Source organism: Colossoma macropomum, unplaced genomic scaffold (genome assembly GCF_904425465.1).
Source record: "Colossoma macropomum unplaced genomic scaffold, Colossoma_macropomum, whole genome shotgun sequence".
Taxonomy (NCBI): Eukaryota; Metazoa; Chordata; class Actinopteri; order Characiformes; family Serrasalmidae; genus Colossoma; species Colossoma macropomum.
The window spans coordinates 18554809-18577538 of NW_023494791.1; positions in this window are offsets into that span (position 1 = coordinate 18554809).

A 22730-nucleotide genomic window follows, 5' to 3' on the forward strand; every position below is an offset into this window, starting at 1 on the left:
CAATGACAGCCATTGATAAACTGGCTGTATTTTAGTTATTCATCAACCACAACATTAACACTGCCGGCTGAAACCATCCATATATGGAAATACAGAAATATTGTACATACATAGAGTCACTTTAATAACAGAAAAATAAAAGTAAACCTAAAACATTTTTTTTCCACTTATTTCCAACAAAAACCACTTAAACACAAATCAAGTCGTACTTACGACCTCCGAAGTTGTAAGTAGGAACTTCCGAGGAGGACTTGAAGGCAGCAATAGGCACGTCCCCATCAACTGAAACAGAGCAGAGGAATTCTGGGAGATGTAGGAATCAAGCTTTGTAGGTTCTGGAATAAAACAGGTCAATCACACTAGAACCATACCGCAAAATGTCATGAATTTTAATTCAAACATTTGTTTAGAGGGCTTATATAATCATTTAACATTTAACATTTATTTAAATGGCTTATATGACATTTATTTAGAAGGCTTGATTTTTAAAAGCAACCCCTAAATGTAACAAGTTCTTATACTATATTACATTATATTATATTTCAAGCAACTATATCTTGGTAAAATTTCTCTTGATCTATTTGTTATGAAAAGCTCATGAATGTAAAGGCCAGCTGGTCTTATCAAAAGATATAAAAATTGAAAATCGAAAAAAATGTTACAAGGTTTATAAATGATAGTGATGCCAATATTAGACATTTCCCACAGATACAATCCTTTAATGACACCTCCTTTATACCTGCAGTCACAAACATAAAGATGGGAAAAATGGCACCAATGACACACAAAGACAGACAAGCAGCCAAGAAAGCCTTAGGTAGAGTGTTCTGTGTTTTCCCATGTCTCTTCACATTCACAGCATCTACACTGACATTTCCTCCCTCTAGTGCTGTAGACGGAGATGACGAAGAGTGTGATATACTTCTGAAAGTGTCTTTGAAATGGCATTAGTCCCATAAAACAAGATAGATCTAGAACATGATCAACATAAGACAATGAAAGAGGGAGGGAGAGATATGAAGAGAGAGAGGGAAAGAGAGAGAGAGAGATAGGGTGGTAGAGCGAGCTTTGCCTGCGGTAGTGAGGCTTTTCTTGGTGAGGAGAGAGGAAAGGACACACACATCTCGCAGCCTAAAGACACAAGCACAAAAGATGCTAATTTAAACCCAGAGAGACACCTGATTCCAGCCATCCTCACTCCACGCTGTGAGCACACACAAGCTAACCTATATATAACTCTCCACCACTCACACACACATATGCCCAGTAATGTCGTACCGCATGATTCTCTAACACTGGCCCCTTGCTTACACTGCATGTAATGAATGTTTATGTAAAGTGCTTCAACAAAATCTTTGCCTACAATAATATATTTAGAGGTGTTTGAATGTGTCCTGTTTACTACATCGGCCTGCAGAAACTCAGTGGGCCAAGAACCTTGTAAAGATACATGATGTTGTGTGTTGTGTTTTGTTGCTGTTTCTTATAATAAAATGCATTATAGAACACTTTCATCTTCACTGACTGATGGGCGCAAGTCTGATCAGATCTGCTCAGGTGTGTTCGAGTTCTCCCACTAAGGGAGACTCAAAAACTCAGTAATTGTTGATGTTCTTAGCATTTAAGACCTGAGATCTTTAATGATCGTCTGTCAATGTTTATTAATAATGAAAATGTAAGAATCTAGAACCTAGCGTAGGCAGTAAGGCTAGGTTCTAGATATAGCATACTGGCTGCAAAGTTATTTGAAGTTGTCATGGTGACACAGCATTTGTAAGTCAGTTGAGTTCTTCAGGTCTTGGTGTAATTGGAAACAGTATTCATAAACTAGCAAAGTCAGTGCATATAATAATAGTAGATTTATAGAGAGTGAAATATTTTCATTTGCAATGTGTGTGGTCAGGTAAGTGAAGTATTCAAAAGATATGAGTTGTCTTTTAAACGCTGGCTTTGAAGGTCAAAAAAGATGCTCTGCACAACAATAAAGTGACTCATGAAAAAAAAATAGAACAAAGACACACTCTCGTAAACATAAAGATTCCGAAATGGTTCTTTATTTGGATGTATAGTATATATCATTTTAAGTTATGTGGAAGTTCTTTAAATTCTAAAAAAAATCTTCACACCTAAACATTTCATTTATGAAAATGTTTTTTAAAGGAATGGCTCAGCGAAAAAAAACTATTTTACATAATTTCCAATTTACTCACATGTAGTTAGTCAGCCAAGACATATTTGGTGTTCAAATTTTGTTTCTTTATTTTAGCACTGTAGCTGTGAGGCTAACATTGTTAACGAACACTAGAAGTCAATAGCCACCTAATTTCTTTCTCCTGTAAAGAAGCTATTTTGGAGGTTTTTGTTGTTGACAATATAGCTTTAGTTAAAAAAAATACCAACACTTTATTTGGATGGTCCACTGTAGATGCTTTGTGGATGCTCAGTCTATTTTTAACTCACTTCTATAATAACTAATATCTATTAAATGCAACTGAACTTGAAGTTGTATGTGAAAGATTCTATCAAATCTGTCCCTAACCCTAAACCTCTAACTCTACCTCAAGGCAAAACCTACAGCTACTCCTAAACTTAATCTTAACGTTAATGTTGCTCATAATTAACTGTATTTCAACAGAAAATTTGTTAATAATATGAATATCTGTAGAGCATCTATAGGAGACCGTCCAAATTAAGTGGGACCAAAAAATTCAGCATTAAGAGTTATGTACAAGCGTAATCTATAGTGTCCATATGCCTGTGTGGCGTTGATGCACACGAAAGGGAGTCAGAGTTTGTACAACACCCCTGTTGTCTAAAATGTTTGCCTTTTTATGACAACCTTAATGAAGACCTGAGTGCATTATGAGAAACATTTTGGAGATGTATTTACAGAAGAAATTTAGGTGACTATTGACTTCTAGTGTTTGTTAGTAAGATTAGCCTCACAGCTCCAGTGCTAAACAAAAGAAGTACAATTTGGACACCAAATGTTTTGGCAGATCAATTGCATCTGAGGTAAGTGGAAAATTGTGTACATTAGATTTTTTTCCAAATAATTCATTTAAAGAACCACCCACTGAAAGTTTTTTTAGGGACCCAAAAGTTGTTCATCTATGTGAGGAGGTCAACTGGGTTCCTTCCAGGTCACAGCTCTGTGGAGATCAGTGTTTTCTCTAATCTAAAGTCTTGAATTTAGTTCATGACAGGCTTGCTAATTAGCTGAATATTTGAATCAGGTGTGTTTAACAAGGTGGTAAGCTGAAGTCTGCAGTTCTGCAGCCCACAAGGCATAAGTATGACATGTTCTGCAGCATCACTCTGAAGAACCCTTTCAGGCAACTTTATTTTTAAGCATGCAGTTAAAATTTTGAGAAAAATTAGAGCATCAATTATTACATTTGTAGATGTGTTCCTGGAAACAGTCTGGGCTCAGTTGTAAAGAACATGCTCTAATGTAACACACAAACTCGGCACATCCGTCAGATAGCTTCAGTGGGCTCTTTACAGGAAGCCTTAGCTCAGGGAGCAGGGAAGACAAAGAGCTCCTTTCAAGCCCAACACTGCAGGAGAGAAGGGCTGCCTGCACACCCTCAGGAGAGGAGCAACACGCCTCTTTATTCTCTCCCCCTCTCTCATGTCTCCGTTTCAAGTCCCTTCTTCCAGGCAGCCAGTGCACTAGGGACCTCTTTAAGATGAGGATGTGCTCCATAACACTGACATCATACGACATAAGCTTTTTTGGAGCCTCAAAAAAGAAAAAGAAACAAAGTAAAGTATGCCACATCCACTTAAATACTGTACAGCACCAGACGCATATTGTAAGTTTTGTTTGTCCTGCAGAGAATGAATTACCCCATGTCCCATATAATTTACAGCTTTTTTGCCTCGCGCAACTGTCTGCGAGTAGACAGAAGAGCCAACTGCTGAGACAGATGGAGAGAGGGATAAACAGACAGAAAGTCTTGCAAATACAAACAAACACACACACATAGACACACAAAACACACACACACAGCTGAGCAGAGAAAGACAAAGACAAACTGCTAGCCGAGCGAAGCATCGGAATCAGATTGTAAGGCTGGCCGTGCAAGAGAAGAACCAGACAAGACAAATGTTTCGGACACAAATGACCAGCCACAGAGCTCGGTATTCTGCTGCCATGCAATCCATTCACCATCATACAGTACGCCCAGTGCACAGATGTTCAAAATCAATAAGCTAGGAGTGAAGGAAGAAAAATGAAAGGAAAGGAAAGCACACCTGGATCAATGAGCCCCCAGGTGATCCACAGCGAATGAGAGCACCGTATGATAGCTAAGTCTTCATGTGTGTTGTCTGTAGTTGGATGTCTGGAAATGTATGTGTGTTTATATGTAGTGCCCAGACATTTTCATGTGTGTGTGTGTGTGTGTGTGTGTATGTGTGTGTGTGTGTATACCCTCTGCCTTCCAGTGACTCGCTCTGTATTGACTCTGAGTTTGAGAATTCTTCCAGAAGTGTGGAGCTAAGCTGGGGTAGAGCATTCCCCCACACGGGCCTCATTTCATCAATACGTCTGTGAAGTCTGAGAGCAAAACAAAAGAAGAGACAAAGAGAAAAGAGCGAGGGACTGCAAAGCCCACAGCTAGCAGACAATACCTTAAACAAGCCAGTTATTCTTATCTGTAGGGTAATGTCTCAGAGTGAGAGTTTCGATTAGCTCGCTTGTTTTCTTACTGCACCCTGGCCCACTTGGGATATCGCTGTGTGTATAATATTACATGTGCAGTTTTACTGTAACCACTTTGGCAGCAAAGGGTTATTAATCAAAATCTGAAGCAAATAGCTGTGGAGCTAATGATAATTGTTTCCTTTCCTGTCAAGAAATGTTTGCTTCATCAGTGCAATGCAGTTTAGCAAGCAATAATTGAAAATGTGGAATGCAAACCAAATCACTGTTTTAATGATGGCACAGTTGCTTAAACATAGTTAACTAACATAGTAGTAGTTAAACACCTTTAACCTTTCAATGTGTGGGTGTTTCGCCAGCTGTTTAATAACTCAAGTTGTTAGCACCCTGCATCTGATCTGTCATGATAGTGTTGCCATGCCATGATAAAACTGTCAAAACAATTTATTAATAAATTGAAAAAATAAATGTTATATTTCAGTTTGTTTGTCACTTCTCTCAAAGAATGGACAAAGTAGACTTTAGGTAAGTTTAGGTCTCCAAGACATAAACTAAAGATCTACAGTTGTATGCAAAAGTTTGAACACCACCATCCAAATAACATGGTTTTTGATTCTCTAAGTGAAAAGTTAACACATTCTCTAGAGCAGAGGTGTCAAAATCAACCACTAAAAGGGCCATTTTAATTAACATTTTGATACAACCCGAACTGGCCATTGTTTATTCAAAATATGCCAAAACACCTATAGGAACATGTAGCAGACCTTGAAATATTAATTGATATTGATATTACTACTGAAAAATCAATAAAAACAAATTGTTTATATAAAACAATCGGCTGCATTAGCTACAGATAACCCAGGAGGTACGTTTTTAAACCTGCCTATTTGCTTGAATTGTGAAACGGGCTAGTATTAATAGAAAATTAAAATAATTTTGCAGGTCGGATAGGATTGTGACACGGGCCTGACTTGGTGTTTGACACATAGGCTCTAGAGGGAATAAACGTAAATATGGTATTTTCCTACAAATTTTAGCTTGCAATCTGTACTTATTTACTGAAACATATTGGGGAAAAAATAAAAATATAAGGTGCTATAACTTCTGCACAGGCCATGTTTCATGTGTTTTTCCCTAAATCTGTTAAATTACAGCAAATAAACAGTAACTGTGCATTAAAATGTGCAGAAGTGTGCTCCCTGTAGATATTGTGTCAACTTATTTTCACTTAAAAAATCAACAAAACTTGTTATTTCACAGGGGGTGTTCACTTTTGCACACACTTGTATATAATCAGTGTAATAAACAGACATTTATTATGCAGAACACTGTTTGTTTAGTGTTCAGGTTTCTGTCTCGGTGACACCAGAAAATAACATCACAAGTAAGTAAGGCATGAGGGAGTTTGGATTAGCACAGTCTAATGCTCTATTCTGCAACCATTGAGATTGGACTGTCTGTTTAAGTGGATGTGAAAAGAACAAGAACTACTTAGTGCCCTGCTGTGGTTAAATAAGGGCTTCCAAACAATGACTGGAAATGGTGTAAACTGATCAATAGGGTTATTGTTCCAAGATATGGGATTACTGTAATCTCACACTAACAAATGATCTAATCTGGTGGATTGGTTGGGGGGAGGGGGGTATTTATCTGCGTGATGAGTAATCCAGACTGATTAACCTCTTTCATTTTAATTACAATACTGCTAACTCATAATACTGAAGTTTTCCTTATTTAATAATGGTAGTAGTCATTTACATGAGAACTCTTGAGCGAAATTAATGACCATGTCAGTGTGGATATTTATTTTGTCCTGATTGCGTTTAGGGTATTTAAGTGAATTTGCATCTGGCAAGGGATACAGAAAACATGACCACAATGCACGACTGAGTGCCTGTGTGTGTGTGTGTGTGTGTGTGTGTGTGTGAATGCCCCATCTTTGGACATTAGACACCTGGCTCTGAGGGAGGCAAGCGCATGGCTGAAATTAGATTACACAATCACAAACGTCCCAATCAGGCCTCATACATATTTCATGGCTTTGGCTCATGGCGTGATAATTACTTAATTAATATCCTGCCAACCTGCGGCTCCTCTGAGAGCGGACGGCCTGTAATCCTCCTGCCAGCCCAGCGTGGGACCCGAGGGACGGGTGTGTCCTGTGGTGGGGGCCCCTGGAACACTGATGAAAAGAGCCTTTTACATGGGCGAGCAGCAGGTCCTGTCACCACACCGACAGTTACCATGGAACTAAATCCTCCCTGTTTCTGTCCCAATTTTTCCTTCCCTCTCTTCTCCATAATCTGGCTACCCAATAAAGTTCTCAGCTGGGGCTGTCCGATGGAGAGAGAGAATTCTCCTCTGTGCTGTTTCAGCCACATTCCCAGGAGCAGCAGGGTGGCAGTGTGTTTGTAATGTTTTCCCTGAAGATGGATTAGGCCTGATTGATATGAGAAGACGGGTGGGTTTCTTTAAAGGTCTCAGTCGCACAGGAATGTATTTTCCCTTTCTAAGGGATCCCGCTTTCCTATGGCATACATTGCTTTTTTGTCGAACAAAATCCTGTGCTTCTCCAAAGACTCAAGCTTAAGCTGAATTTGATGAAACATTGTTGTTCAGGGGATTTAGACAAGGTGATTATTGTCCGATAATTGAAACGTTTAGTATGTTGATGTCATTATTCTGAACCTTTAGGAACATTCACCCCTTAAATCATAGGGACCCCTATCATTGCTGTCAGACCAAAATCTTATATCCCATTTTTGTCGTTTTTGTTAATTTTTTACATAACACCAGCAGCCCTTTATGTTTTGTCAAGATGTCATGACGCATGGACAAAAATGACTTAAATAAAATTACATTACTTACTATATGTTCCATTAAAAATTAAGAATTTTTCCTTCTCTTGTGAAGTTTACACTTTAATTCATTATCCTCATATCAACACAGTTTACATTTTAGATCCACAGTGCACTCTTAGCAAACAGGATTCTATGTGGTATAAAAATGATTCCAGGAAGTGAGACTGCATCCCTGTTCTTCATGACCACATGATAAGCAGTAAGAATCCATTTCTTTAAAGTTAATGTGCCCCAAAGTCTGGAATCAGTGTGTATCATTGAGAATTGTCACTACCGAAACACATATTTTCTGCAATTAAGGATTTTTTTTGTGTTTTAATAAAAATATTATTATTTTATGTGTGCACTGCTGTTCAAAACTGTTTTTGCTATTGATGTACTGGCTAGCATTTCTGAGTTATGCTCACAATCTGTGCCACTACTGAAACAATCACTACTGAAACATTTGGTAATGTTTTGGCAGTATAATGACTGTTTTGATAGTGTCTGAAATGTGTTTTCAAATTTGAACCAGTTTGGTAGAATGATCCATACAACACATGTTCCATAACAGAGGAGAACCAGTCTAAACCTTTAAACCTTTGGATAAATATTTTTGGTGTAGTTAGAGAATATACGAATAATACAGTTTTTCTTAGTTGCTTAAACACTTTTGTCCATTCAGAAGCCATATTTTCAAAACAATTAACAGATAATTCTGTGGCGTCGACATAGAAGAAGACATGGAAAACATAGCGCATATAGGCAATGCTCTTTTATTTTGAACAAGCAGTTCAACAGGCAGCAAGAAATGCCCAGCTCAGCGCTAACTTAACATGAAACCCTGGGTAGAGGTAACGTGGAAAGACACAACATACAGGGAGTGTGGACATTTCAACACACTGTAAACCCACCCTAAATCACAATTACTCTAAACAACGTAACTACACTAGTGACATCAATAACATAAGCAGCAGCAGGACCTGTTTAACCCAGAAGCGAGGTGCCTCCTGAGAGCTGCTCTGCATGGCCAAATCTACCAAGCTCCTCATGGAAGCATGGCCCATGGTGGATGCCACAATACTAAACAGAGTTAGCTGGCCACAGTAAAGCTTTTCTTTGCCAAATGGTCAAAACCCATCAACACACTGTAGCAGTCATTGTGTAGTTTAAAAAAAAAACTCAGTAAGTAAATCCAACATTGTATAAATCTATTACACATCCCTTTACTGACAAGTACCGTGTCCAGCCTCCTGTTTGTCATGATTTGGGGCAATTTTTTTTTTTTTGTGGAAGGGGGATGTGCAGTAAACAGCCTTGAAATGTGTTTATGATATCTCTGGTAGAATTGATTGGAGGTTTCACAATCTCAGTAGGTTCATATGTCATTTTTTAAGTAAGTTTTTTTATAATAAAAATCTGATCTATTACCTATTGCTCATCCAGTAGACACTTGGCTAAAAGCTCCTTTGTCGATGCTTACATCAGCAACTGATGATGACAGTTGACAGTTGTGCACTATGTTCTTCACACAGGTGCTGTAGGTATTTATAACTATTAGAGTATTTTCTATAAGCTGTGTTTTCCTTTTGTTTTGCATAGTTATTCAAAGAGCTTGTGTGTTTTTGTATGAGATCTATGTTAATTGTTCTGTAAAAGTATGTGAAAAATGACTAAAAGCAATGAGAACGTGTCAACATATTTGCAAAAGACACTTCTACTTTGCTGAAAAAGGGACAATGAACGAAGCGGACCCCATTTTAATTAAATATGTTTTACTTTATTAAAAAACCCCTGTAATATAATGTATGCCAGGAATAAAATACAGCAGTCTTAAGATGAATAATTGAATGATTGTTACATTTATTGGTTTTATGCTTTTAACATGGACAGGGTTTTTTCACTGATAAATGTATAAGTAAATAAATTTGAGTATCTTAAAAGCACCCCCCTTATGGCCAAAGCAAATAGCATTAATCTGTGAAATAAACGGTGACCCATATTTAACAAAGTGGTGACCTCTCTCCAGCACGACTCTCTCTGCAGAATTTGAGTAATGTACCATCAACTATTACGATGTAATTAACAATTAATAGCAGATTAGAATTATTTCAGTACTTGAGGAATTAATTATGACTCCTTTGAGTATGCAAATGCTAGCAAGTATGCTCAGAGGTGTCATAACGGCAATGTGACAGGCCAAAAGGCAGACCGAGAATAAGTGTTTGTGTGTGTGTGTGTGCTGCCTCCCTTGTGGCCTTCAGTGACCACGCAGGTGCCTGGAGAGATGGCAAAGATACATTTCTCCCACCATGCAATCAATCAATTCGCAGGCTGTAGGCCAAGTCCAGGGTACTAATTACCCAATCAGAGCGGACGAGTTCCCTGAGCCTGGCAGGCCGGACCCCCAGGGCCCCCCTGGGGATCTGCTCTCTCTCTTCCCCTCATTAACTTCTCCTGTTCTCTACCCTTGTCCAGGCACTCAGAGGAGCAGCCGAGGGTTGTGGGTAATTCAGTGGGCTGTCTCTGAGATGACCGCGTGCCGCAGGGCTAGATGAGTAGAGGACACACTGCTCCCTCTCGGTCTCTTTTCCCCACTTTCTCTCTCTTCCTAAAGAGTCCCACCATCCGCTCTGCAGTTAAACTACCATGCAACAGTTTCTCTTTTCCCTCATTTTTCCCCCTGCAGATGGCTCTGGCAAAATCTACTCCCTCTTTGTCACTTCTGTCCCTTGCCCACCGATTCTTCTTTCCTCTCTTTCACCTCGTCTCATTCCACAAGAGACAGTTCATATCTCTGCTGCTGTCTACACACAGCCTGTCTCTTCCTTCCTCACTTTCCCAGTTTTGTTCTATCCTCTGGGTCTTTCCTTATCACTCTCACACACAGATTTAAATCTCAGCAGATAAGGCAGGTCTGAACACTGTCAGTGCATTCGTTTAAGTGATAGTTTCCCAAAAAAATCCAATTTACTCAACCATGGGCCTAATTTATGTTTCTGCATGTGAATAGTTTGCCCCTTGCATTAAAAAAAAAGTTGCTTTAGTTCTTGTTTGTTTTCACTATGCATCAATCACCCACTAGGAACTATTGTAGCATGTTGTGTTCAGTTACAAATATCAGGAATATATTGTTCACTCAAGCATTTAGGCGCTTTGTGCATCTAAGGAGTCCTGTACAGCTGAACGCATTGCAAGAGTTATGGTTATATAGCCATGTTTTTCAGAGCTGACAAACTTATTTATATACATATGCTGCCCCTGGTAATCATAAGCAAATTGGGATATGAAAAATATTATTAATTACTTATTCTTTTACTCTTTCATTCAAAATATTGGTAAAAATCTAAACATTATTTAAGGTATAATGATTGAAAGAAGAAACTAAATCTCTTCATGAAATCATTATTTTTCTTAAATCTCAGTGTCATCAGAGATAAATGTAACTGAAGTATATTCCCATTCATATTTTGTGTTTTAAAGTCCACCTGAGTGATTAGGAACACTTAACTGGTCAGACATGATTTCCTGTTTCACTAGGGAATATATATGAGATGAAATACAGGCCAAATTCCCTTAGTCATCCATCACTATGAGAAAGATCAGAGAATATAGCAATGATATGCGACAAAATGTTGTTAAGCTGCACAAATCAGGAAATAGCTACAAGAAAATAGCTAAACAGTGGAAAATGCCCAAGTCCACTATATGATCAATAATTAAGATGTTATTATTCCAAATAATTGGAATGTTAAAAATCTGCTGGAAAGAGGACATATGTCTATACTCATCTTGGGTACAGTAAGGTGGATGGATCAAGTGGACAAAGAATCTCCAGGAATCACAGATGGGGAATTGTAGACATTAGTTAGGTATCCCAAACCACAATCAAACACCACCTATATACCACAAGTTGTTTGGGGGGGTTTCAAAAAAAGCCTCTGCTGTCAAGAACTAACAAACTCAAATGGCTACAGTTTGCCAGACATTACTGGAACTTTCAGTGGGACCATGTTTTATGGTCAGATGATACCAAAACAAAGCTTTCTGTCAAAAACACTAGAGGCGAGTTTGGTGTGGACACAAAGATATAGAAAAGGACCTCATCCCAACTGTTAAGCATGGTGGTGGATCTGTGATTTTGTGGGGCTGTTTTTCTTCCAAAGGCCCTGGACAGTTTATTCAGATACACACTATCACAGACTTCATCATTGGAGTCTGTGATACCAGAATATAATCAAAACCTGACTCAGGCAGGAAGCTTAAACTGGGTCACAGTTTGGATCTTCCAGCAGGACAGTGATCCAAAGCATGACTCAAAATCATCACAAAAATGGTTCACTGACCACAGAATTAAGGTTTTGCCATGGCCACCTCAGTCCCCTGACCTAAACCCCATAGAAAAACCTGTGAGATGAGCTGAAGAGGAGACTCCAAAGTGTGGACCTCAGAAGCTGAAGGATCTGGAGAGGTTCTGTATGGAGGAATGGTCTCATATCCCTAGCCATGTGTTCTTTGGTCACATGAAGCATTATAGAAGGCTCAGAGCTGTTATCTTTGCAAAGGGAGGCTGCACAAAGTATTAAATGAAGGGGTGTCAACAACTGTGAAAAAAAATATTTCCTGATAAGGTTTTTTTTTTTTCAAATATTATACTTCAAATAAAGGTTAGATTTTTGTTCATCAAAGATTAAAAGGATCAGCAATGAAGAATGTTTTTACAGCCTGTTTTGTATACATATGTACATAAATTGCAAACATGTACGCACACAAACACACACACACGCTAGTCCCAACTCCCAGCATAGGCTCATTGTCGCTAGTGCCCCTCCATTAGGCTGTGTAACACTGATTATGGTCTGTGACAAATGAGTAGATTATATTGATCTAATAAAACAGTGGATTGGTTTTAACGGGTAACACGAGTTTGGGAGTGAGTTGCTTTTATTTGTAAAGTCTCTATAGCAGCTGCCATATTCCTTCCGTTCCTCCTCTGTTTCTCCTTCTCCTTTCTTGTTCTTTCTCACATTCATGCTTTTTCCCTCTTTGTTGCACTCCTGTTGTGCAATAAATATATATTCTGCAACAAGTACCATTCTCACGGCTGCCAGCTTTGGTGTTTTCTTGTAGAAACACGTTGAGAGGAAGTGATCTCATAAACAGAAACCAGCAACGGTGTGAGCATTCACACATTCACCTCATCTATAGTACATCACAGGGGGGACGGAACGTGTTTGGAAACCGTTTTCACATGGAACAATAACAAACCTCCTAGAAAGCTCCTCCATAACCCATAATGTTATGACAGCTTCTGCATAGGTGGTGCACCCATACTGTGGCTTTCAACAAGATAGCTGCTGAACTATTGTACACTAAATAATATTAAAGAAGTAAAATACCTACATTAAGCTCATTAGTATGTAAAAAAGGACAAAAATACACATGTATTAAAGGAAGTAGTCATGAGAGGCTCAGCGCTCTGCATTAAGTGGATTATTGCTTTTATAAATTGGTTACATAATATAATAATATGGTAAAATATAACACATATTCTAATTAATGCTTGATATTAAGTGCATCAAACAACTCCTCTGCCGAGTCAATATAGTTTGGTAACAGTAGACGAGAGGTGCAAGACAATGTTAATATTTTCATTCATGATTGCAGTATGTGTGCAGTCATATGTGTGCATATAAGTATTTTTATTTTTTGTCCATAGATGTATTTTTATAAACACATCTACGGACAGATGCTACACGCTTCAATGAGTTCTTTAGGTGACTGACACATAGTGACAAGTGAACAGAATCCGACTGAATCCAATCGGATTCCACTATGGCAATTCTAACTCCTCCTCTGCCTGTAGCACCCCCCACCTGCCCACCCCCCACACACACAGCCACGTTCTGTGTCTTCTGACGGTCATCCATTCAGCCCTGCTGGGGGACCACCAGCCTCCCAGGAGATAGACGACAAGAGCAGACAATGCAAGCAGGGAGATGAAGGCAGGAGAGCCAAGCTTCATCCCACACATATCACAGTCACCTCCCCAAAATCTCCAGCCTACCCCCCAGGCCACCCGTCTCCACCCCCTCAGGGTCCAGTTAATGACTTCTCTCTCTTCTCTGCATTTCGGTGGGCTTCCATCCGAAAGGGATGGCGGTGGATTAACATATCTGAGCCCAGATTAGGCCCGCCGCCACTGCTGCTGCTGTTTTTGTATGAAATGGACCAGAGGTGGGGGGTAATGAGAAAAAAGCCCCCTTCCTCCTTTCCAGCAGCAGGGGCAGTAAATAGTTTAATGAAAAGCGGGCAGGACTCCGCTGCTGCTTTTTATCTGTAGGGCAACGTGGCGGAGCTGAAGCCTCAATGGATCCTAATGGTGGCGGAGACGGAGGAGGGGTGGCATGGTGAGCCGTGTGGTCAGGGACATGACAGTGGGCTCAGGGGAAAAAGACACATAGAGAAGGATTAATGGAATCACACCTCAATGGACACCTCTGATACACTGCATGAGCTCAGCCTGTTAGAAAACTGAGAAAAACCAAACAGAAACAAGAAGGCAAGTGGCTACTTCAACAGATATAAATGTTTCCCTTTCTCTCTCTTCCGCAGTTCTCTTGTCAGCTTGTCTTTCTACAATCCTTAATGCAAGATGTTTCTTCAGAGTGATGACAAAGATCAACTGCTTTGTGTTCCCTAAAGAACCTTTCAGTGGATGGACCCTTAAAGGGCCATTTTGGTAGTACTTTCCTCCCTCCACTCTGCAGTTACCACTATCATGCAACAGTTTGACAACAACTTATATCTGATCTTGTGTACTGTCATATATAAAGTTTGGGTCCCCCTGAACAAATGACATGATTTGTTGATTTTCTAAATGAAAATCAGACATCCTCTACAGGGAACAAACATGTATATGGCGTTTTGAGTCTAATTTATACTATAATAATATATTATTTATTTTTTATTTATTTGCTGAATTTATCATATTGGAAAAAAATATATAAAATGTACCATAACATTTGCACAGCCACAGTTTTTACTAATACATAGTAATACACAATATACAATCAACAGTAATTGTGCATTAAAATGTGCAAAGTGTGTCCTCTGTAAAGGATGCGTGAACCTGTTTTTACTTAGAAAATCAAGAAAACATGTAATTTGACCAGGAGCAACCAAACTTTTGCATATAACACTGTGTGTTGCATTAAGCATATTAAGCACCCGGTGTTCTCTGGACCCTGGACTACAGCACAGTAGCAGAGTGACCCAGTAACCTCATAAAAACTGACCCTTGTAATGTTGACCTCTGTTGGTAAAGCCTGCTGTTTTCTGATGTGTTGTATGGTGGCAGATCTGCAGTGCCCTGCTGACAATGAATCCCCACTGACCTCCACTGCTTCTTCCTCCTATCCCGTCTCAGAGCTCAGGAAGAACTTGCCCCTATGGACTTCTCATTTGTGGCTTACTGTGCCCAATCGATGTGCCCTCTGTTCCTTCCCAGCGTGGATCAGCACTTTTCTGTTTGTGTGTGTGTGTGTGTGTGTGTGTGTGTGTGTGTTGTGTGTGTGTGTGTGTGGTGTGTGTGTGTGGTATGTGTGTGCACGTATTTCCTTCCCTTGCCTTGTTTTCACTAACCTTTTCCCACTTCCTGCCCTTCCAAAACCACAATGTCTACTGCTATTGCTTCATCTCTCTGTCACACTCGACACTCCATTGCTTTTTTATAGGTAACTATTCTCTTTGTCTCTCTTGCGCTCTCTATTCTCCGTCTCTCTCTCTACCTCTCTTGCTCAATTCTTCTCTCTCTCCTTTCTCTCTGTTGCACACTCTATTCTATCTCTCTCACTCAATTCCCCTCAGTCTCTCACTCAATTCCTATCTCTTACTCTCTCTCTCTCCCCCTTTTCTCTATTGCACTCTTTTCTGTCTCCCCTACTCACTCAATTCCTCTTGCTCTCACCCAGTTGCTCTGTCTTTTTCTGTCTCTGTATTACACTCTCTAGCCCTCTGTCTCTTATTCAACTCCTCCCTCTCTCTTTCTGTCTCTCTTTCTCTCTCTACCTGACTCTCCATTGTAATAACCAGTCTCCCAGTCTTCTCTCTCTTTTCTGTCTCTCTCTCTCTCTCTTTCTTACTCTCTGTCTCAACCCCCCCCCTCTATTGCACTCTCTAGTCCTCTCTCTCTCTCTCTCTCTCTCTCTCTCTCACTCTGTCTCAATCCCACATCTCTATTGCACTCTCTCTCTCAGCCCACTGGTACTGGTAGGTACCTATATGTCCCTCATGTACTCTGTGCCTGGCTTGGCCCATTTCAGAGTTGGGGCCAGTCTGGATATGCTACTGCTGAGGGAATTGCAGGCAATTCAGAGCCTGTGGAAGAAACTGGGGCAGGCGCTGAATTCATCTCTGACAAAAGGATAACTCTGCTGATCTGCTCATCCATTCTCAATTGCTAAAAAAACACCCAGCACAAAACTGCACATACCTCTTTAAGAGACTAAAATATGAATACAGTACGTTATGTAAATATCCCACAGCTCTCAAGAAGGCTTTTTATGGAATAGTGAAAATAAACCTGGAGTCAACATAACAGCCTCAAGCAACCATTCACACAGCCTCAGGTCAGTACGTCTGGATGAGTATCACTGTGAGTTCGTTGCAAAGGTCCAAAGGCACACTGCACATTTTAAAAGAACATTCTTCTTCTCTCTGGAACATATTTACACAAAAAAAGACTGTGGTTCAGGCCATGGTGTGTTTCTACAGTTCTATATGCATATAAAACATTCTTACAAACAATGCATAATCGTTTATAGCTTTATTTTTGTAGTTAATGCTGTCATGTCAATGTAAAAAATAAATGCACACATGATGAGCATTGAGATGTTTCTAAATTGCAGCTGTAGGTAGATAAACTATATGTCCAAAATTTGTAGACACCTGCTCATCCTTTTGGTAAGGTTCTATACTAGATGCAAAACATTGCTCTGTGGATTTGATTGCATTCAGTCACAGGAGCATTAGTGAGATCAGGTGCTGATGTTGGCTGTTTAGTTCTGGATCACAAATGGCACCCCAACTCACCCCAAAGATATCAGATAGAGCTCCACCACTCCAGAGAGCACAGTTCTACTGCTCCACAGCACCGGACATGGTGAGCTTAGGCTCATGTGAGGCTGCTTCTGTTTTACTGCTTTTCTATGGAGATTATATGCACATAATTGAACGTCTGGGTTGACAATAAGTGCACCTTAAAATAGCCAAGTTTACTAATTATGAAGGGTGCCTGGATACATTTGAACATACACTATATGAACAAACGTATTGAGACGCACTTCTTAATCACTCAATTAAGGTGTTTCATTCAGTCTCATTGCCACAGGTATTAAATCAAACATCTAGCCATGCAGTCTACGTTTACAGACATTTGTGAAAGAATGGGTTGTTCTAAAGAACTCACTGAATTCGAGCGTGGTACTGTAATAGGGTGACACCATTGCAACAAGTCAGTTTGCAAACTTTCTTCCCTCCCAGATATTCAATGATCAAAGTCACCAGTAACTCAGTAACTATAGAGTTCCAAACCTCCTCTGACATTAACATCAGAAAAAAAAATTGTGCGCCAGAAGCTTTATATCACCAAGTGCAATGCCAAATGTCAGATGGAGTGGTGTAAAGCACGCCATCACTGGACTCTGGAGCAGTGAAAATGTATTCTATAATGTGAAGAGTCACGCTTCTCCATCTGGCAGTCTGATGGACGAGTCTGGGTTTGGCAAATGCCAAGAGAACATTACCTGTTTGTACCAACTGTAAAGTTTGGTGGAGGAGGGATAATGCTATGAGGTTGTTTTTATGGGTCCTAACTAAGGGTCCCTTGGTTCCAGTAAATGGAAATCTTAATACATGAGCATACCAAGACATTTTGGACAATTGTATGCTTCCAACTTTGTGGGAAGCATACAACTTTATTTGGGGAAGGCCCTTTTCTGTTCCAGCATGACTGAGCCCCAGTGCACAAAACAAGCTCCATAAAGGCATAGTTGGGTGAGTTTGGTGTGGAAGAACTTGACTGGCCTGCTCAGAGCCCTGACCTCAACCCCATCAAACACCTTTCGGACAAACTAGAAAAGAGATTGTGAGCCAGGCCCTCTCGTCCAACATCAGTGTCTGACCTCACAAATGCTCTTCTGGATGAATGGACAAAAAATCACACAGACACACTCCAAAATCTTGTAGAAGGCTTCCCATAAGAGTGGAAGCTGTTATAGAAGGGACCAAATCCATATTAATACCTACGGATTTAGAATGGGATGTCATAAAATCTCCAGTAGGTATAATGTGTAACTGTTCTAATACTTTTGTCCATATAGTGCATAGTGTATTTATTGGTCTTTGCTAATTCTATTAGGGAAGTGGTTCCTTGTATTGGCACTGTTAGGACTGTGCCAACTACAGAATTATGGGCTAATTTCCCAGATCCAGATGAAGCCTAAGACTAGACTGAAAAAGCATTTTCAATTGTTTGATTAATCATCAACACTGCAATGTAGTACCAGAGTAGGTTTAATCCATTACTGTGAAATTGGCTCCAGTTGTGCAGTCCAAGGTTAGTTTCTTTCAGCCTGGAAAGAGGATATACTTTTGTAGGGAAAATCTTAACTGTTCTGCACTGAACCCTTTCATAGAGATCCTAAGGAATAAGGAACTATGGTTCTGCCCAAAACTAAAGGGTGTGTAATTCCAAAAGACCTCCCTCAGCAAGAAAAGTTACAAGCTACATACTTATGGCATGAGGATAAACTGACATTAAACCCTTTCTATACCATGTTGTTCTTCTTTAAATACCTATTATTCTATATCATGTTCGTTTTCTTTAAAATCTACCAGCCATGGCAGATTTGCAATATCCCAACCAATAGGCAACAACACACAAAAGCCAATAGCCAAGTGTTGTTGGACCAGCATACGCTTTCAACACTTGTTAAACAGGCTGGTCATATATACATATCTAAGCCACACATAGTGGCCAGCTTCAGTTCTGCAACAATACAGAAAAAACACTGCAAACGAGTCTCTGTGCAATCATATAATCCGGTTCAAGTACAATACTTTATAGCAATGCCACAGCTGTATGCAGCTATAAGCTAGATAAACCCAGCGAAAAGTTACTATTTATTTCAACTGACCCTTAGATGTGGAACAATAATTACATAAAATTACCTCTCTGCAGACTATCTGTGCTATAGGGATAGAAAGAGAAAAGCTAAACTCTACAGATATAATTAAAATATAACGCTTTGTCAAATAGTGATACATGTAGACGACATGAACAACAATAGAAGTACTATTTCTGTACTGCAAGATTGGTAAATATATGATCATGTATATTTAATATTGATTAAAATCAGCATCAAAATCACCTTTCTCCTTTGTACAGACACAAATGAACATACAATCAAAAAATAAAACAAAATATACAGTCAAGGTAAAAACATAAATATAGTTTTTTGTGTGTATTGTTGGGAAATCTTAAAAAGAATAAGTACACCAGCTGTGTTATTAACTGAACTCATTTCAATGGACTAATATTTACTCCTTAAGAGCTGATGCAATCGCATCCCACGCCAATAATGTAGCTGATTTAGCTTTATTTTTTATTGCAGTCTGCTCAACAGAAACGGTCTCATAATAGTATGACAGCCATTGTTGTATATTTAAATACATATATTTGACATATATGTAAATATTACAAATTGACACTATTATATATATATATTGTGCATGTATGTGCATGGATATCATCATATTGATGTACACTGCCATATATTTAAATATGAAAAAATGCCAAAAATAAATATATTTACCACCAACATTCCAAAACATCACATATATTGGACAGACATCTTTAAGATAAGTAAATATATGTACTTTTTTTTCATAAAGTATTACTGAATTACTGAAAAGGTACACTGCTGCTGTGGTCATATGACTGTCTGAGTATGCCTGACAAAGACTCCCTTGTCAAAAGGTTACATTAAACTATTTCAGGAGCACTAAGCATGTGTGTAGTTATTTTGCTTTTCTTCACGAGATACTATTTTTACCCTGCCCCTTCTGAGATACAGAGACATGAAGACATAAACCATGCACAATTGGATCTTATGGAGCACAGTAGAAGGCAAGGATATTTGCATCTGTAGGTCTCAATATTGTGTAAGAGAGAGATGTGCACCACGTTGGCACTGCGTCTCTGACACAGCTTCTATATAATCTGTTGCTGTTATTGTTTTCTACATCATGCTGAAAAGACCAATGAGAGAAAAAACCTTTTCATATTTAGATGATTAAATATGCACCCCTTTTAAACAACAAGAACTCTTTAATAGGCACTTTTAAAAAGTGTGGCAAACTCAGTTGGGGCCTGGCTGCACTTCTTAAAGGGAGATGAGAGTTCACAGTATTTAAGAACATTTACACATAATTGTACTGAAGATAAAAAATATGAGGCATTTCATTATAATAACAACTCTGCTGTTTGTCAGAGGTTACTGGGTTAGATTTTTGCAACATAAAAAAGTTGTTTACCTTCTCTGAACTTAGTACATTTAAAGGAGAGCACAGAAAATATGCAAAAGGGGCACAATAAACAATACACCATAGCAGCACAAGCTAAGCACAGATACACAATGCACGCATATAAATATGTACAGTGTACATAAATACACGCACATTCTCTCTCATACAAACACCCACACAAACAAGCACAGATAGAGAGAAACAAAGAGAGGGGAGAGGGTGAGAGACAGCTAGAGAAAGAGAGAGAGAGAGAGAGAGAGAGAGAGAGAGAGAGAGAGACAGAGAGAGAGAGAAGCTTTGACAGCTCCCTGTGGCCTTGCAGGTAGCTTTTATGAGGTAGTTTCTTCTCATTATCAGGGCTGGGAAAAAGACCACTGCCATAAAACGCCCCCTTCCTTCTGTGTAAAATCTGGACTAACATTTTGTGTCAAGTCCTTTGATGGCAATATCAAACGTCCACTGAGCAGACAGAACTTAAGATTTCGGATCTCTCTGAGCTGCTTAACATTTTTAGGAGCAAAGACCATTTCATCTTACAAGTTAAATAAATGTAATAGAAACTGCAGCAAAACTGCAACAAAATGTCACTCAGAAACTTCACTTTACCAAAACTAATTGACAATGCTATTTCACCTAAATTGAAATGAATATAATTCCTGCTGGAAGTAAATTGACTGACCTATCCATGACCTGTCTACTAACAAATGCATTGTTGCCAAGCTTTACAGCATGTTGGAAAAAATTCAACTGAACTTAATGAGAAGTTGTATTGAATGGACAAACAGTGTTAACTTTCCAGTTTAAAAAGCTATGCTACCAAACTGGACTATGTTGTTGTAGCTAATCAAAATGAGATGGTTAGAAGAAAACAGTGGCGAAGTCTTATATTGATATTTTTTTTTACCAGGCTGTTCCCGTATACTGACTTCTAAAGATGACATTTTTTATTCCAAGGCCATGTTCCAAAAGTAAGGAAAAACCAAAACATCACACTAGTTTCACAGAACCCAGTTTCATGATAAAACAATATGATGAAAACAATTCTAATAGGTTAATTTTTGCCCATTTCTACAGTTACCACCATGGGACAACAACATGTTCGAATAACCTGCAGTCAGTCACACTCAAGCTAATATGATCTGGGGTAAAAATAGACACATTGTGATTGAAATACCTGTCAGACTATGGCTTCAAAATAAGGCCAATAAATTTAGAAATGTTTATATGTATATATGCATTTTAAATCTTAAATACAGTTAGTGTTATCAAAGCATTTTATTGCCTGTTTCAGTTATTAAAACTGTGCTTGTCTGGTTGCGACATTTGACTTTCTGGTTGTGCCACCTGACTTTTCAGACTAATTTTAAATTAAACAGGCATCTGCTTAGACACCCGTAGCAACTTTTGTCCTTGAAATTGAGCTTATGCTTATATTTTTCAAATAAATAAACATTATTATAGAAATTACACATTTTCATCTTTTTTCTGAGGTCACATCACCCGACATAGTAAATTCTTCATGACTCAAAAATGACATTTTTTCCAAAATTTGTGAAAGGGCTACTGACATTGGCATTGCATCATAAAAGTCTTTATGATGCAATACGCTGACCCCTCTTTCATAAAAGCATGTCAGAATAAAAGTCTTTTGTTTTTGGTTGTGCCACCTGGAATTAGAAGTAACAAAAGTTTTTCTGTGAGTTGAGCTATTTTATTTAGAATTTTCTAAACTAAATTACTGTTTTTGATAGTTTACGTAAATGACATATATGGTTGGACGGTTGAGCCACCCAATATTTTTAGACATTTGGAGGCAAAAGGAAACTAAAATGAATTTTGTATGGATGTACTGAAAATTGCTTCACATAAAAGAGGTATTGTTAAATAATTATATATAAAAGAATACATTTCTGGGTGGAGCATTAATAGGTTAATTGATTTGGTCAAATTAAATATGCTTTACAGACTGGCACATAGTTAGCATAAAGGGCTGAAAAAGCCTAGAGAATACAGAGAAGGATCAGCAGAAAGTATGTCTGTCCATCATGGAGGTGTGTATGGTGTGATGATAACTCCCTCCAGCCTCTGGAATGAAGTTCATGCCAGTCCTGGACACAAGTGTGTCCCTCCTGACTCATATTTGTACACCACACAAGCAGGGCCAAGTGTAAATGAGGCTACAGGGGAACAGAATAAGTTAAACTCTACTCATCAGCAGGGCTCCTCACCCGCAAGAGGTGTACAGCCAGAGCTTCAACACAAACGAATGCACATCGCTCCCATTCGCGGTCAGTGGACAGTAATGACAGGAAATGATATGGTGCCAGAATAGCAGCACTGCCAACTGGGAGAAGAAGAGCTATGCCGTGTCTCAGCTCCAATGATGAACAAGCTGAAAATTAAAATCCTCCCCCTCTCCACTCCCTGTAATTACCCACCTATGGGGAGGATGGATGAAGGCACACTGAGGGTTTGAGAGAGAAGGAGTGAGAGAAGAAAAGCAGAGTGGAAATAACCAGCCTAAGAAACATACGGCTGAAAGAGAGGCTCGTTTCATTAAGTTCTCTTCTCCCAGATGTGCTCCTGATGTGCAGTCAGCACATTCCCCGGCTTTGCTCCTCTGCTCTCTCCTC